The sequence below is a fragment of the Anolis sagrei genome, chromosome 2 (assembly GCF_037176765.1).
Source record: "Anolis sagrei isolate rAnoSag1 chromosome 2, rAnoSag1.mat, whole genome shotgun sequence".
Taxonomy (NCBI): Eukaryota; Metazoa; Chordata; class Lepidosauria; order Squamata; family Dactyloidae; genus Anolis; species Anolis sagrei.
The window spans coordinates 96,645,139-96,658,391 of NC_090022.1; the positions used below are offsets into that span (position 1 = coordinate 96,645,139).

Consider the following 13,253-nt stretch of genomic DNA (forward strand, 5'->3'; position numbering starts at 1 on the left):
ATTTGAATGCTGAGGTGAGTGATTGAATTAGTCAAATATATATATATATATATATATATATATATATATATATATATATATATATATAGTTTTGACTAATTCCTGCCATATAATCCGCTGACAGAGCATTCTAGACCAGTGGTTCTCAATCGGTGGGTCCCCAGGACTTTTGGCATACAACTCCCTGAAATTCCAGTCAGTTTACTAGGATTTCTGGGAATTGAAGGCCAAAACACCTGGGGACCCACAGGGTAAGAACCACTGATCTAGAGTGTTGAGGGTCTCTTCAGAGTAGTCAGCCCTTAATATCCATGCATTTTATATCAATAGCTTGAAAGTATTTTTCAAAATCCAAAAATCATTTTATATTAGGGACACCATTTTACTGTGCCATTATATATAACTGTACTTGAGAATTCATGGATGTTGGCATCTACATACAGTTCTGAAACCAAACCCAAGGGCCCACTGTAGTCTAAGCAAAATTGTTGGGATTATGAGAAGGATAAGTAAAAATTGTCTTCCCACTTCATCCACCAGAGCAAGTCCCCACTGGATCTCAGTTATCAGACCATCTCTATCATTAATTTATTTTTTCTTATTTTCAATCCAGATTGTAAACGCTTAGGGTTTAAACTTAAAATAACTCCCCAATAACATCCCAAGGCAATCCCTCTGATCATAGGCAGTCTTCTCGAATGTTAATTTCACAGGTGACAATGGTTAAAGAGACCATTATCATATGATAACACAATGTCACAGTGATGGCATTGCTGTGGGAAAATGTGATCACAGCCAATACTCCTAGAGGAAGTAATGGCTGGCTGTCATTAGGAGCATAACAGCTGTCACAAGCTCTAGTGGGAAATTGGAGGAAAGTACAGGACAGGATTTCAAATTAATCTGTGGCCGTTTGTAGATGGATCCCCAGTAATATTTCAAACAGCACAAAAGCAAATATCCTTGGAGGAGATGGATGAAGGTCAATTACAGCTCAGAATGTAAGATTCTTTCCATGTTCAAAGCACTGGATGCAGAAACTAATGAATTATAACAACAGTCAAGTGAAGCTGCATTATTCTCATCCTTCAATTGATGAGGGAACTGAGAGTCACACTCTGAGAAATATCAGTTTTTCAGTGGCAGTTTCAAATGAGAGAATGAAATGACAGTTCCTGTGTGTGATGGTAAATACTAGGATGGATTCATTTCTACTCCTATATGAAACTGAAGTCACAAGTAGCAGTTTGACTGTCAGCACCTTACTGAAGTATAATTGCCTGGATTTATGTAGCTAAGCTGTGATTTGATTGTGGTCTGAGGACAATGTGTTGAGAAGTAAGAACTAAGAACAGAGATTATATAAATGTACCTTTAATTTCACAGAGATAAGACAAGTACTGCCTTATCCACTCACCAACTCTTGTAGTGCAATCCTATGCCTGTTTATTTATCAGTTACTCCTCTGGTCCAATTGTTAGCTCCATTTGCATATACCCATTGAATCTATGAAACTTGCATAAATGCAGACCTACTAAATTCCCATTAATCCAGTGGACTAGAAATAGGATTTGGGTTATTGTCTTCTGTAAGATTTAAGATTTCAGCCTGCATTAAAACCACAGACTGGAGGAAGGAGTTTTTTGTCTTGGTGGTTTTTTTGTTTTTGTTTAATTTTGCCCTTTATCTTATAATATCAGAGAAGTATACAAAGTTGAGTAAAAAGTCTAAATACAGCAAACAATAAAAACAGTACAAGAGCATTTTCTAATAAAGACAGAACAGGCATAAAATAGATGGCGTATTTAACCAGCTTCATAAAGGGAGTTGAAAAATATATAACGCTGTCACTATCTCTATGGTGAGGGTGTTCCACAACAAAGAAGGCTCTCCCCATTGTTGTCACATAATATACTTCAGAAGAGCATTTCCTGGTAGAAACAAAATGTGCCTTCTTTGTCCATTTTGTTCCTCCTTCAGGGACTACCAAAACTGCAAGGTGAAGGAACTTAAATGTGCCTCTAGCACAGTGGTTCGCAACCTGTGGATCCCCAGGTGTTTTGGCCTACAACTCTCAGAAATCCAAGCCAGTTTACCAGCTGTTAGAATTTTTGGGAGTTGAAGGCCAAAACATCTGGGGACCCACAGGTTGAGAACCACTGCATCTGGAACATTCAGAGATGTATATGTAGATGAGATCTCTCTTTTTTAAAGTCTACTAGATAATTCTAGTGCTATTTCTGAGGAGGTGGGGTGAGTAAGTTACACACACTGAACTCCTGCCTTGAGTAGGTCTTCTTCTTCTCATTGTCTCTGGGTGGTCCCTCTCCAAAACAAGAGAAAGGGAGAGAGTATAAGATGGACAGAGGTAGTTCTCTTGTTCTTTGTACTGCTTATTCAGAATGGGCAGGGGAGCATTAAGTTAAAGATGTAACAAATACTCCTAGACAATCCATAGACATACTGAGCAGTTGCCCAGGAATACCCACAAGCATAGGAGCCCCATGCCAATCTGTGCCCAGACCAGAATGTAATAATGTCTGGCCACCACCACAGTTGTTTTCATTTTATGTTCTGTTTTTGGCACCTTGTGCCATGTGTAGGCTGCCCAGATCCCCTTCGGGGAGATGGTGGAGCGATACAAGAATAAAGTTGTTGTTGTTGCATTTGTGATGACTGAATGGGGCCCCTACATGACGAAGAAGAAAAAGGGGGTTGATCTACCCCCTCCTTACTGATCATGTGTGTGACCCTATTATGATATTATGGATGCAACAGGTGATGGCTAGGTACTTAGATGGAGCTCCATGGCTGCTAAAAATGGTGACACAGATTACAAGGTGATGGTTCAGTGAGGCTGATGTAGTCTCAGTCTGGCTGAACTGTTTGGACACTGATGTGGCGCTGCAGAGGGTGCAGCCAGATACATCTAGCCACCATCATGGTTGTCTGGGATAAATCTGGAACATAAATGCTCCAGACCTGCCCTGGCTTAAGCAGCCAGTATTGACTCATCCTCAGTCTCAAAGAGAGAATAAGGCCCCATCTGTCTTGTGGGATTAACATAACTCAAAACCACTGAATGAATTGGCACAAAATTTGGACACAATACATCCGTCAGGCCAACAAGTGACCATCACTCATAAAAACACTGAAAAACACAACAGAAAGGACTTTAAAAGCCAAAAAAGCCAAAAAAAAGCTACAGTGCATGCACAAAAATGACTTCCCCTGGCAAACAAAACACACAATAGCATATCCACACTTTCTTATGAACTACAGCTCCCAGAATTCCATAGACCAGGCCCTTTAGGAGAGGAGGGTGATCCAAATACACTGCTTCCAAGCTGCAAGCTTTCTTCTCCTTGGATTTCTTTGAGAGCATCCCAATCCCTGCATATTTCCAATTTCCTATTCCCAGCAATCCTAGCAAGTTGGCCACAGCAACGTGTGGCGCATACAGATAGTGTTGCCATATATGCAGTTTGAAACTGCATTATATGATTATATGGTTAGTGTAGAGACATATAACACAGTTTAGTACAGTTCAGTGCTTCAAACTGCATTATATAGCAGTGTCAATGGGGCCCGAGATGGACCACTGGATTTCCAAGGAGCTCACACTGGAATGAAGAAAGAATGGCTGATCTTCATTTCTGGGCGGCGGGGCGGGGGGGGGGGGGGCAGATGCAGTGGAGAAATGTGTTTCTTTTGTCTTAAGTGAAGTACACAGGTTCATGAGTCAGTATACACAGAAAGCACTATTAAACAGGATAGATATCAACAGGCAGAGAAACTTTTGTGGTATTTTGGCTGCTTTCAGTACAATTATTTCCCAACTCAATTGTTTTTGTTTTCAAAGGGCATTTTGTGCTTAATTTGCTTTGTAAAATTCCATGTTTAGGAATTAAAGGCAGAGTCTAACACAACAAAATCTCAGGTTTTCTCTTCCTCAGGAAGGAAGAGTTGAGAGAACACTTGCCAACTGCTGGGAGATTTTCTACTCTGGGTGACAGTAAAAGCTGTTTGTTTTATTTTGCTTTGCTTTGATCAGCAGCACAGCAGCAGTAACAACAGGAAACAAAAAAGAGGTGGGTTTGTGCAAAAAATACTGCATTTTGCACAAAACATTTGGAGAAGAGTTATGCACTCCCCCCACCCAAAGAAAACCCTCATAAATGTCTCACAAAAGTGTCTCCCAATGTGAAATATTGTTTTAAAAATGTCCACAAATTCTTGTCATCTTCGTTAGTGGGGGCAAAATGTTTCTTTGTTACTTGTGAAAACAATGAAGCAAAGACTCAAATTCATGCCTAAAAGTAACTTTCCAGGGAGGCATTCATCAATTTTAAATATTGTGGGTACGAATCAAAAACAAATTTTAGTCGCTGGTGTTTTGGCCTACAATTTGATCTTCAGATCTTCTTATATACAGTAGACTCTCAGTTAACTGGAACTCAAGCAACTGGAACTCTCAAACAACAGGCATTGTTTTGAAGAAGTAATACTTTAAGTACAAATTAAAATAATAAGAGTTTGTTTTTATTCATTTATCTTAGTTTGCTTTTAATTACTATATTTCAATATTAATATGAAGTCAATACAGAGTTTATGATATGGTATACTATGGGGTATAGTTTTAGGGCTATTTTTAATGGTAACTCTCAACCAACCAGAAACTACACTTACCTAGCATCTACCAGTCCCCATGGGTGCCAGTTAATTGAGGGCCCATCCAGACAGTACCTTTATTGCAGGAGCTTCTGCAGCAAACAGGAAGGTGGCCAGACACTTTCCCCTGTAAACGCAGAAGCAATCATTACAAAAGGCAAAAACTGCAAGATTTCCAGGTGCAGGAATATTGCGGTTTTGAGCTGAATATGCAGATCTTCGCATGCCTGTATATCCCTGCAATCAGAAATCACAGGATTTTTTTTTTATCTGGGCTTGTTCCCGGGTTTTTTGATGGTTGTTCCTGATTAGTCAGTTCGTAAAATGAAGGACACTTGAGTAAAAGGCAAAAACTTAGTGTGCCAGAAACTTCATGAAATGTGTGGAGGGCACATTTTCTCTGGCCAGGACAATATTATACATTGTATTGTCGAAGGCTTTCATGGCCAGAATCACTGGGTTGTTGTAGGTTTTTCCAGGCTATATGGCCATGTTCTAGAGGCATTTTCTCCTGACATTTCACCTGCATCTATGGCAAGCATCCTCAGAAATAGTGAGGTCTGTTGGAACTAGGAAAATGGGTTTATATATCTGTGGAATGACCAGGGTGGGACAAAGGACTTTTGTCTGCATGTGGACAATTTCAACAGAAAGGAAGAAACATGAAAATGAACAAAATCTGGCTACCAGTATTAAAAAAAACTCAAAAATTACAACAGCAAAACAACAGAGAGTAAACAATCAGGCACATCAAATCACTCCCAACAAAAGATTCCCCCCAGGCACTTCCAAGCCATTAAATGCTAATCAAGGTGGTAAGTTGAAACATTCACACCTGGCTCCAGCAGACAAAAGTCCTTTGTCCCACCCTGGTCATTCCACAGATGCTGGTCGCTTCTGTGGCGAGAGAATCAGCCGTCTACGAAGACGTTGCCCAGGGGACGCCCGGATGTCTTGCAATCCTGCGAGGAGGCTTCTCTCATGTCCTCCTGCTTAGCCGGTATTGCACCACCTGACATCCGCCGGGAAGTAACAGCCAATAGTGAAAGGACCAAGGCAGAGACATCCCCAGCTCATCCCCTGTTTGGGTATCAGCCAGCACGTCAACGACTTAAATCTAGAAATAGTTTTCTAAGATCTACAGAGACACTCGCTGGAACACCTCAGCAAGCGAGAGTCCAAAAGTGGCAGGCTCAAACCCAGAACCTCAACCAATGGCTGATACCAAATGAGAGACTCCCCCCTGGGCACACAGAGGACTGGGCGACTTGGAAGGCGCTGAACAGACTGTGCTCTGGCACCACGAGATGCAGAGCCAACCTTCAGAAATGGGGCTACAAAGTGGAATCCTCGACATGTGAGTGTGGAGAAGAGCAAACCACTGACCACCTGCTGCAATGCAACCTGAGCCCTGCCACATGCACAATGGAGGACCTTCTTGCAGCAACACCAGAAGCACTCCAAGTGGCCAGATACTGGTCAAAGGACATTTAATCAACTACCAAACTCACAAATTTTGTATTTTGTCTGTTTGTTTGCTTTGTTCTATTAGAAATGTAATATAATTGACTGGTTGCCCTGACACGACAAATAAAATTCCACAGATATATAAACCCATTTTCCTACTTCCAACAGACCTCACTACCTCTGAGGATGCTTGCCATAGATGCAGGCAAAACGTCAGGAGAAAACGCCTCTAGAACATGGCCATATAGCTCGGAAAAACCTGTAACAACCCAATGTTATACATCATTTCGCAAGAAGAGCAATCAGGAACAGCCATGTATAACCCAGGGACAGAAATCTGTTGATCCATGCCACATAACCAAATCTGTCTGCACAGATGGCCAGACAGCCAGGCTCTAAAAAGTGTCAGTAATGACAAATTATTTGTTCCTGTTTGATTGTGTAGTGCTAACTTGGGTGGAAGTGGTCCTATCCCACAAACATTATTTGTGTGGCAGACACATTATTAAACATGTTGAGGGCAAAGTTTCTTTAGCTAGGAGAAAGAACACAACTTTTGCAGTGATTTTCTGCAGTAATTCACATATTCGTATATCCATATCTTGAGGTTTTTTTAAATAAGAAAATGTATTTGTATTGTGTCTTTATAAGTTATTCTATCGCTGATGATAATAGCAGAGAAGTTATACTTAAGGTGTTTCCATGCGTAGTGGTACCTAGCAACAGACCACTCAAGTTTCTCCAGGGATGAGGGGAAAGTCCTCTATGGACTGTCCTAATTGGTAGGGTAGAAACATACAAAATTGCTTGCTGTGGCTGTGTTGTCTCTCTAGAGAACTGACTTGCTTTCTCTTTTTTTCTGGAGGGGAATGATACCTTTCATTCATCTGGATAACATCCACATCAGGTGTTTCCTCTCCCAATAATAATAATAATAATTTTATTTTTCTATCCTGCCACTATCTCCCCAAAGGGACTAAGGGCAGCTTACAAGCGGGACCAAGCCCAATAACAGCAAAGTTAGACAAGTAAAAACACATTAAAAACACAATAAACATATAACAATCTAAATACACAATTCAAACAATAAAATATAAAAACATCATTAGAATAAATCAAAGCCAATCTCAATAATCAGAACCAGGACTATGGTGGGAAAATCAAAATGAGAGAGGGCTGGGCATAGGCTTGTGCAAAAACAGATGTTAGAACCGGGGTTGGGGGGGGGGGGGGTTAAAGTGCTGAGATTCAATCTGAAGGTCAATTAGGGTGGGGCAATCATAGGTAGGGGCCTAACTATTTTCAAATGCATATTTGAACATCCATGTTTTGAGGTCCCTCTGGAAGGTAGACAGAGTGGGCGCTAGCCTAATATCCCTGGGGGGGGGGGGGGTTAGAGCTTGGGGGCCACCACCGAGAAGGCCCTCTCTCTTGTCCCCACAACTGTGCTTGTTATCATGGTGGAATTGAGAGAAGGGCCTCTCCGGCAGACCTTAGGGTCTCTGCTGATTCATAGGGGAAAATGTGGTCATGAAGATAGGCAGGACTGCTTAGGATTTTGTAGGTGATGACCTGCACTTAGAATTGAGATTGGAAATTTATCGGCAACCAGTGGAGCTGGCTGTCTGGTTATGCTAAAGGGGACAAGGGACAATTTTGAAACACTTATGGTCCCAACTGATTTGAAGGAAATGGACAGAGAAAGGACAATATCTAGAGAACCTGGATTCTGCTATTGATATGTACTAATAATGAGTTATTCTTTATTTAAATATTTTTAAATTACTTTGTTTCTATAGATGATTTGAGGTAGTGGGAAACTTTGGAGGCTCTTGAAGGAAAGTGTGTATTAATACTCAGGTAAATATAATGGGTTTGATTGTGTTGATTTAATAGGAATGTATTCCAATAAACTGACATCTTCCACTAAAGACCTGTGCCAACTGCCTCATCATCATCAATATAATTATTAGTATAATAAACTCCATATTGATATTAAACAATTTTTTCTGTGTCATTCCTGTGGGACCAGTTAGTTGTTTAGTACAGTTAGTTAAAGTCTAATAATGTGGTTAAAGGTGAATGATGCACATGATATAAAACTGAAATAATTTTAATTGTTCCTGTTTATTCTGAAGTTGATGTCTCTTTGATTCAGTGGATGCAACTGCACTATATAATTAATGCCATTTGACACTGCTTTAACCGCCACAGCTCAATGCTGTGGAATCTTGGGAGTTGTAGTTTGGTGAGGCACCAACACTTTGGCAGAGAAGGCTAAAGACCTCGTAAAACATCGAACCACGGGGGTTAAAGATTGCATTAATTTGTAGACACACCCAGTGTCCTTACTTCAGCATGATCCATACACTTGATAGAATCAGCCAATTGGAAACATTGTTTTAATTGATTTGCAGAACAAACTTAACTTTTCCAGACCAACTTGGAGGAAGATTTAGGTCCCATGTGTTCAGTGTCTTGTGTATGTATTTGACTTCAAGTCACTCAACAACTTATGGTGACCACATAAATTTCATAAATTGAGCTCCATGAGAAACCTTTTCTTCCAAAAGAGCTCAGCAGCTTCAAAAGTCTTAGAACCCCTGCTTTAGAGTATTGGGGCTTTGCTATAAACCTTAATGCAAGCTCATCTAGAACAGAATATTTATGCCAACTGCATAGCAAATTGGCCTTCTGAAATAGTCTCAAACAAACATAAGTTACTTGACTGGTCAGCTAAAAGTTGGAAAACAGTTAGATAGATCTATGGGGAAAATACTATTTAGATCAGGGGTCCTCAAACTCAGGGTCAACCTAAGTCTGAAATGACTTGAAAGCATACAACAACAAAAATCCTATCTCATCAGCCAAAAGCAGGTCCACACTTCCCATTGAAATAGTAATAAGTTTATATTTGTTAAAATTGTTCTTCATTTCCTTCTGGTGGTGGCTGGAAGGGCCTTTGCACAACTAAAACTCGTGTGCCAGCTGTGACCATACCTCATGAAGTCTGACTTGACCACAGTGGTCCATGCCTTAGTTACTTCTAGACTAGACTATTGCAATGCACTCTACGTAGCACTTCCCTTGAAGACGGCCCGGAAACTTCAATTGGTCCAATGTTCAGCAGCTGGATTAATAACTGGGGCGAATTACAGGAAGCGGTCAACCCCCCCTGTTTAAGGAGCTCCATTGCTGCCATTCATCTTCCAGTCCCAATTCAGGGTGCAAGTCATTACCTATAAAGCCTTGAACGGTTTGGGACCCACCTACCTTCATGACCGCATCTCCTACCACCAACCTGCACAATCTCTCCAATTCTCTGGGGAGGCCCTCCTGTCGTCTCTTCCTCTATCACAGGCAAGACTTGTGGGGATGAGGGAGAAAGCCTTCTCTGATGTGGCTTCCCATCTTTGGAACTCACTACCTGGTGAGATTAGGCAAGCCCCCACCTTAGCAGACTTCGAGAAAAACCTGAAAACCTGGTTCTTCTAATGTGCCTTTGAAGAGTGACTATTTATCCCATTTCTGTTTGCTCCATCTATAGTGTTGCCCCTATGATGCACTTTCCCCCATCCTAAACTGAAAGCCTTCACCACTGTTTTATCCTTTTTGGGCTCCCCTCACTTACATATTTTCTATTCCTACCTCATCCAGGGTTTTATCATTTTATCTCATCCATTTGGCCTGCCCATTCTGTTTAATTTTATATTGTGTTAATTTGCTTTATTTATTTTATTTTTGCTACTGTAAGTATTTTCTGATGTAATTTTTTGTTGTCTGCATTCTGTATTTTATTGTGCTGTATTGTATTTTTGGGCTTGGCCTCATGTTAGCTGCCCTGATTCCCCTTTGGGGAGATGGTGGTGGGGTATAAATAAAGATTGTTGTTGTTGCTGTTGTTGTTGTTTTAAAGTGGTTTTTTTTGCACTACAAATAAGATATGTGCAGTGTGCATAGGAATTCATTCATTTTTTCCCCAAATTATAATCTGGCCCTCCAACAGTTTGAGGGACTGTGACCTGGCACTGTGATTAAAAAGTTTGGGGACCCTGATTTAGATAAATAGAATCCTACTACAAAATACAAGTCCTTAATGAAAATCATGTAAATTCTGGGACTAGTGAAATTTATAGTTTTATGTTTTTATAGTTTCACCGAGAGAAAAGAAAATGTTACTGATAAAAATTTATCAAGACAGAAAACTGTATGGAAATAGACTGTCTTTGGGCGCCAAGCTGGTTTATTTGTCCTCCAGAGCCATTCATTCTGGCACTTTTTAACATTCCGAATGGCACAAAATATGGTTTCATAAAATGGAAAATAATGTGTCGTGAAGCTGCCAAAATTCAGAAATAATAGATTTGAAATATGATTTCCCTAGCTTCTAATACCCGGATGTATTCTAAGGAGAGCTTCCTTGCTCTACTGTTCTAACTGTTTTCAGAATGAAAAATTATACTGAGTTGATGTGCTCATTTTGTGCCTCCACAGACTGCATTTATTAGACTAGGCACTCAAACCCTGAAGCAGCTGTTGTCGAATGCTCAAAGCTGATTACTTTAACCCCTTACTCTCACTGAAGCTGCCTTTGATTGCATCAGTTGACTAGAACATTTTAAAGTGGGAATGTAATTTACTGAACAGTCCTTTGGCTCCTGAGTAGCACATTCTCCCAGGGATTTCCAAGTTAGAGAAAGTCAGGTACAACCCAAGGACATGCAGAATGTGTCTGTGCCCATTGAAACAAATTGCAAATCTTGTTAAACACATATGGGGTGCATCTACACTATAGAATTAATGCAGTTTAACTGCTAACACAGAATGTTATAAAATCATGGGAGTTGTAGGTTTACAAAATCTTTAGCCTTCTCTGCCAAAGAATGCTGGTTTCTCATCAAGCTACAATTCCTATGATTCCAAAGCATTCATCCATGGCAGTTAAAGTGGTGTCAAATTGCAGTGATTTTACAATGTAGACGCACCCATAGACACAAAAGATCGAAACAAGCATTCCTCCTTACTGGGATCTAGACCTTCTTACATCTGGGAAGGACAGACTGACAGGGAAACATTATGTAACAGTGGCAGTTAGCAGACTGTCACTTTTTATTTGGCATCTGCCTCCATCTGCCACTCTTGACAGCCACAGTCTTTTCTTACTTTAGGATTACAATCCTCAGGTGGCTTTGTGGGAACACATATGTGTCTCAGAAAATAAGGGCATATGTCCCAACACTAGAAAACCAATTTAGGACTCTCAAAATAAAACAATTCCAAATAGTACCAAGGGGAGTTCCTAGTTCGCATCTCTGCTTGTTTCCTGTCTGATTTTTTATATATATTTGTTGTTAGCAGAAGTACTACACTTCTCTTGCTCTGAACAGTTTGATGTGGGTTTTGTAACACTTTATATAATCCCCTGGTTAGCAGTTCACTCTCACTGCCAAGGGGAAGAGATGAAGAAAGTTCGAAAAGTTGCACTGTCAGAACATTGGATTTTGCCTGAAGATGCTTATCAACATGATTATGGCACCATAGCTGCATACATAATACTGTATACAACATAAGCAGGAATGCCCAAAGCTAGGTTTTTTTTTATATTAATCTGGTCATTCAAGAGGACACAAATGATGAATCAGGCTTGACTAGACTCTCCCATGCCAAGGGAATAGGACAATTAAAGATATGTCATCCGTATCAAGTATATGTTGACCTAATCTGAACATTGCCTTCTTTTGGGGTTTAAGATTTTTTTTCTACCCACTCTTTCCTCTTTCCTTTTGCTTTTAAAAATTAAGTGATTTTTTAAACATTGTGATTTTATGAACTGCTATTAAACCAAACTTCATGAAAGATGGTATACATTATTTTAAATACGTACATTCCCTGTGAATAGTGAATGATGCTACAACTCACACTGGGCAGTCCTATTTTTGAGTAATGTATTGTTAAAAGCTTACTACAGGCTCTTTGTGGAAAACAAAATGACAGCAAGGACAAATGCCTTATTATCATTATTAAACAATTTGCTTTTCCAGTAGATCTAGCCATTAGGAATTTCAGAATGATCTTAAAAGAAAGATGAAAAATATGTCTTCTGTTTTCCAAAATAGAACTGAAGAGCTCTACCTATGAGCAGATGGCTTCTTATCTTTGATATAAAGGTTGAATTGTTGTGTGCCTTCGAGTCATTTTTTAGAAAATTTGTTCAGAGGGAGGTTGCGTTTAACTTTCTCTAAGGCTGAGAGAATATGACTTATTCCAGGTCATCCACTGGGTTTCCATGGCCGAGTAATGATTTGAACCTTGTTGTCCAGAATGGTAGTTGTAGTCAAACAACTGCAGCATGCTGGCTCCATAGTATAAAGGTACCCTTTTAAAAAGTGTGTCCCAAATGTCTCCACACATAGGAAAAATTAACCAACTCATAATTTTTATCTTGAATATTTTTTATATTTATATATTTTGTACAAATTTTGCAGTGATGAATATTTTGTAAATAAAAATAGGTTTACTTCCCATTCTTCCTATGTATGGCAAGTCTTGGGACACACTGTATAATAATCAGAAGGCGTTTGTCCTTGCTGTCATAAAATAATCTTGTTTATTTGAGTAGGGCTACTGCAAGTGGATACATGTTTACAACCTTAAGAGAGTATTTTTAGTGTATATTTCTTGAGCAGCGGTCTGCAAGTGAAATTTTTGACCTCATTAAGATTACAAATACAAATTCAAATGGGTATGATCAAAACACAAAATACTTTATAACACCATATGTTCTATTGCAGGAGGAAGTGCTGTTCAAAACCTTTAAGAGTACCAGAGCTCCCCATTTGTTTAAAGCAATGATTTTCAAGTGATATTTCATCACGCACAGCCAAAGACCTCATCATATGTGGTGCAGGAATTGCCACTGATCATGACAGATGCAGTGATGCTCAACGGGGGACATGGAGAACCCCTTGCCTCATGTCCTGCTTGGTCCAACTTACCCAGGCACCATCCCACAGGGGGAAGCATCCGTTGCTCAACCTCCCCCCCCCCCCGTTGATCCCAATGCAACATGGGAAACCCCCTGTGTTGCTGCTGCAACAGCATACGTCGGGTCCTTT

At 40.0% G+C, this 13,253-nt stretch overlaps 1 protein-coding gene and 1 long non-coding RNA gene across 2 annotated transcripts in view; one reads left to right on the forward strand and one right to left on the reverse strand.

Moving 5' to 3' along the window:
• KCTD16 (potassium channel tetramerization domain containing 16) overlaps positions 1-13,253 on the forward strand; it is a 265,686-nt gene that overhangs the window by 172,068 nt on the left and 80,365 nt on the right. The window lies entirely within an intron of this gene.
• The window catches only part of LOC137096051 (uncharacterized), a 30,324-nt gene continuing 18,915 nt past the window's right edge, over positions 1,845-13,253 (reverse strand). The window contains exons 3-4 of the long non-coding RNA XR_010909184.1: positions 4,690-4,798; positions 1,845-2,324 (exon numbers count right to left, since the gene is read on the reverse strand). This is a non-coding gene — a long non-coding RNA (uncharacterized lncRNA). The remainder of the gene's footprint in view (positions 2,325-4,689; positions 4,799-13,253) is intronic.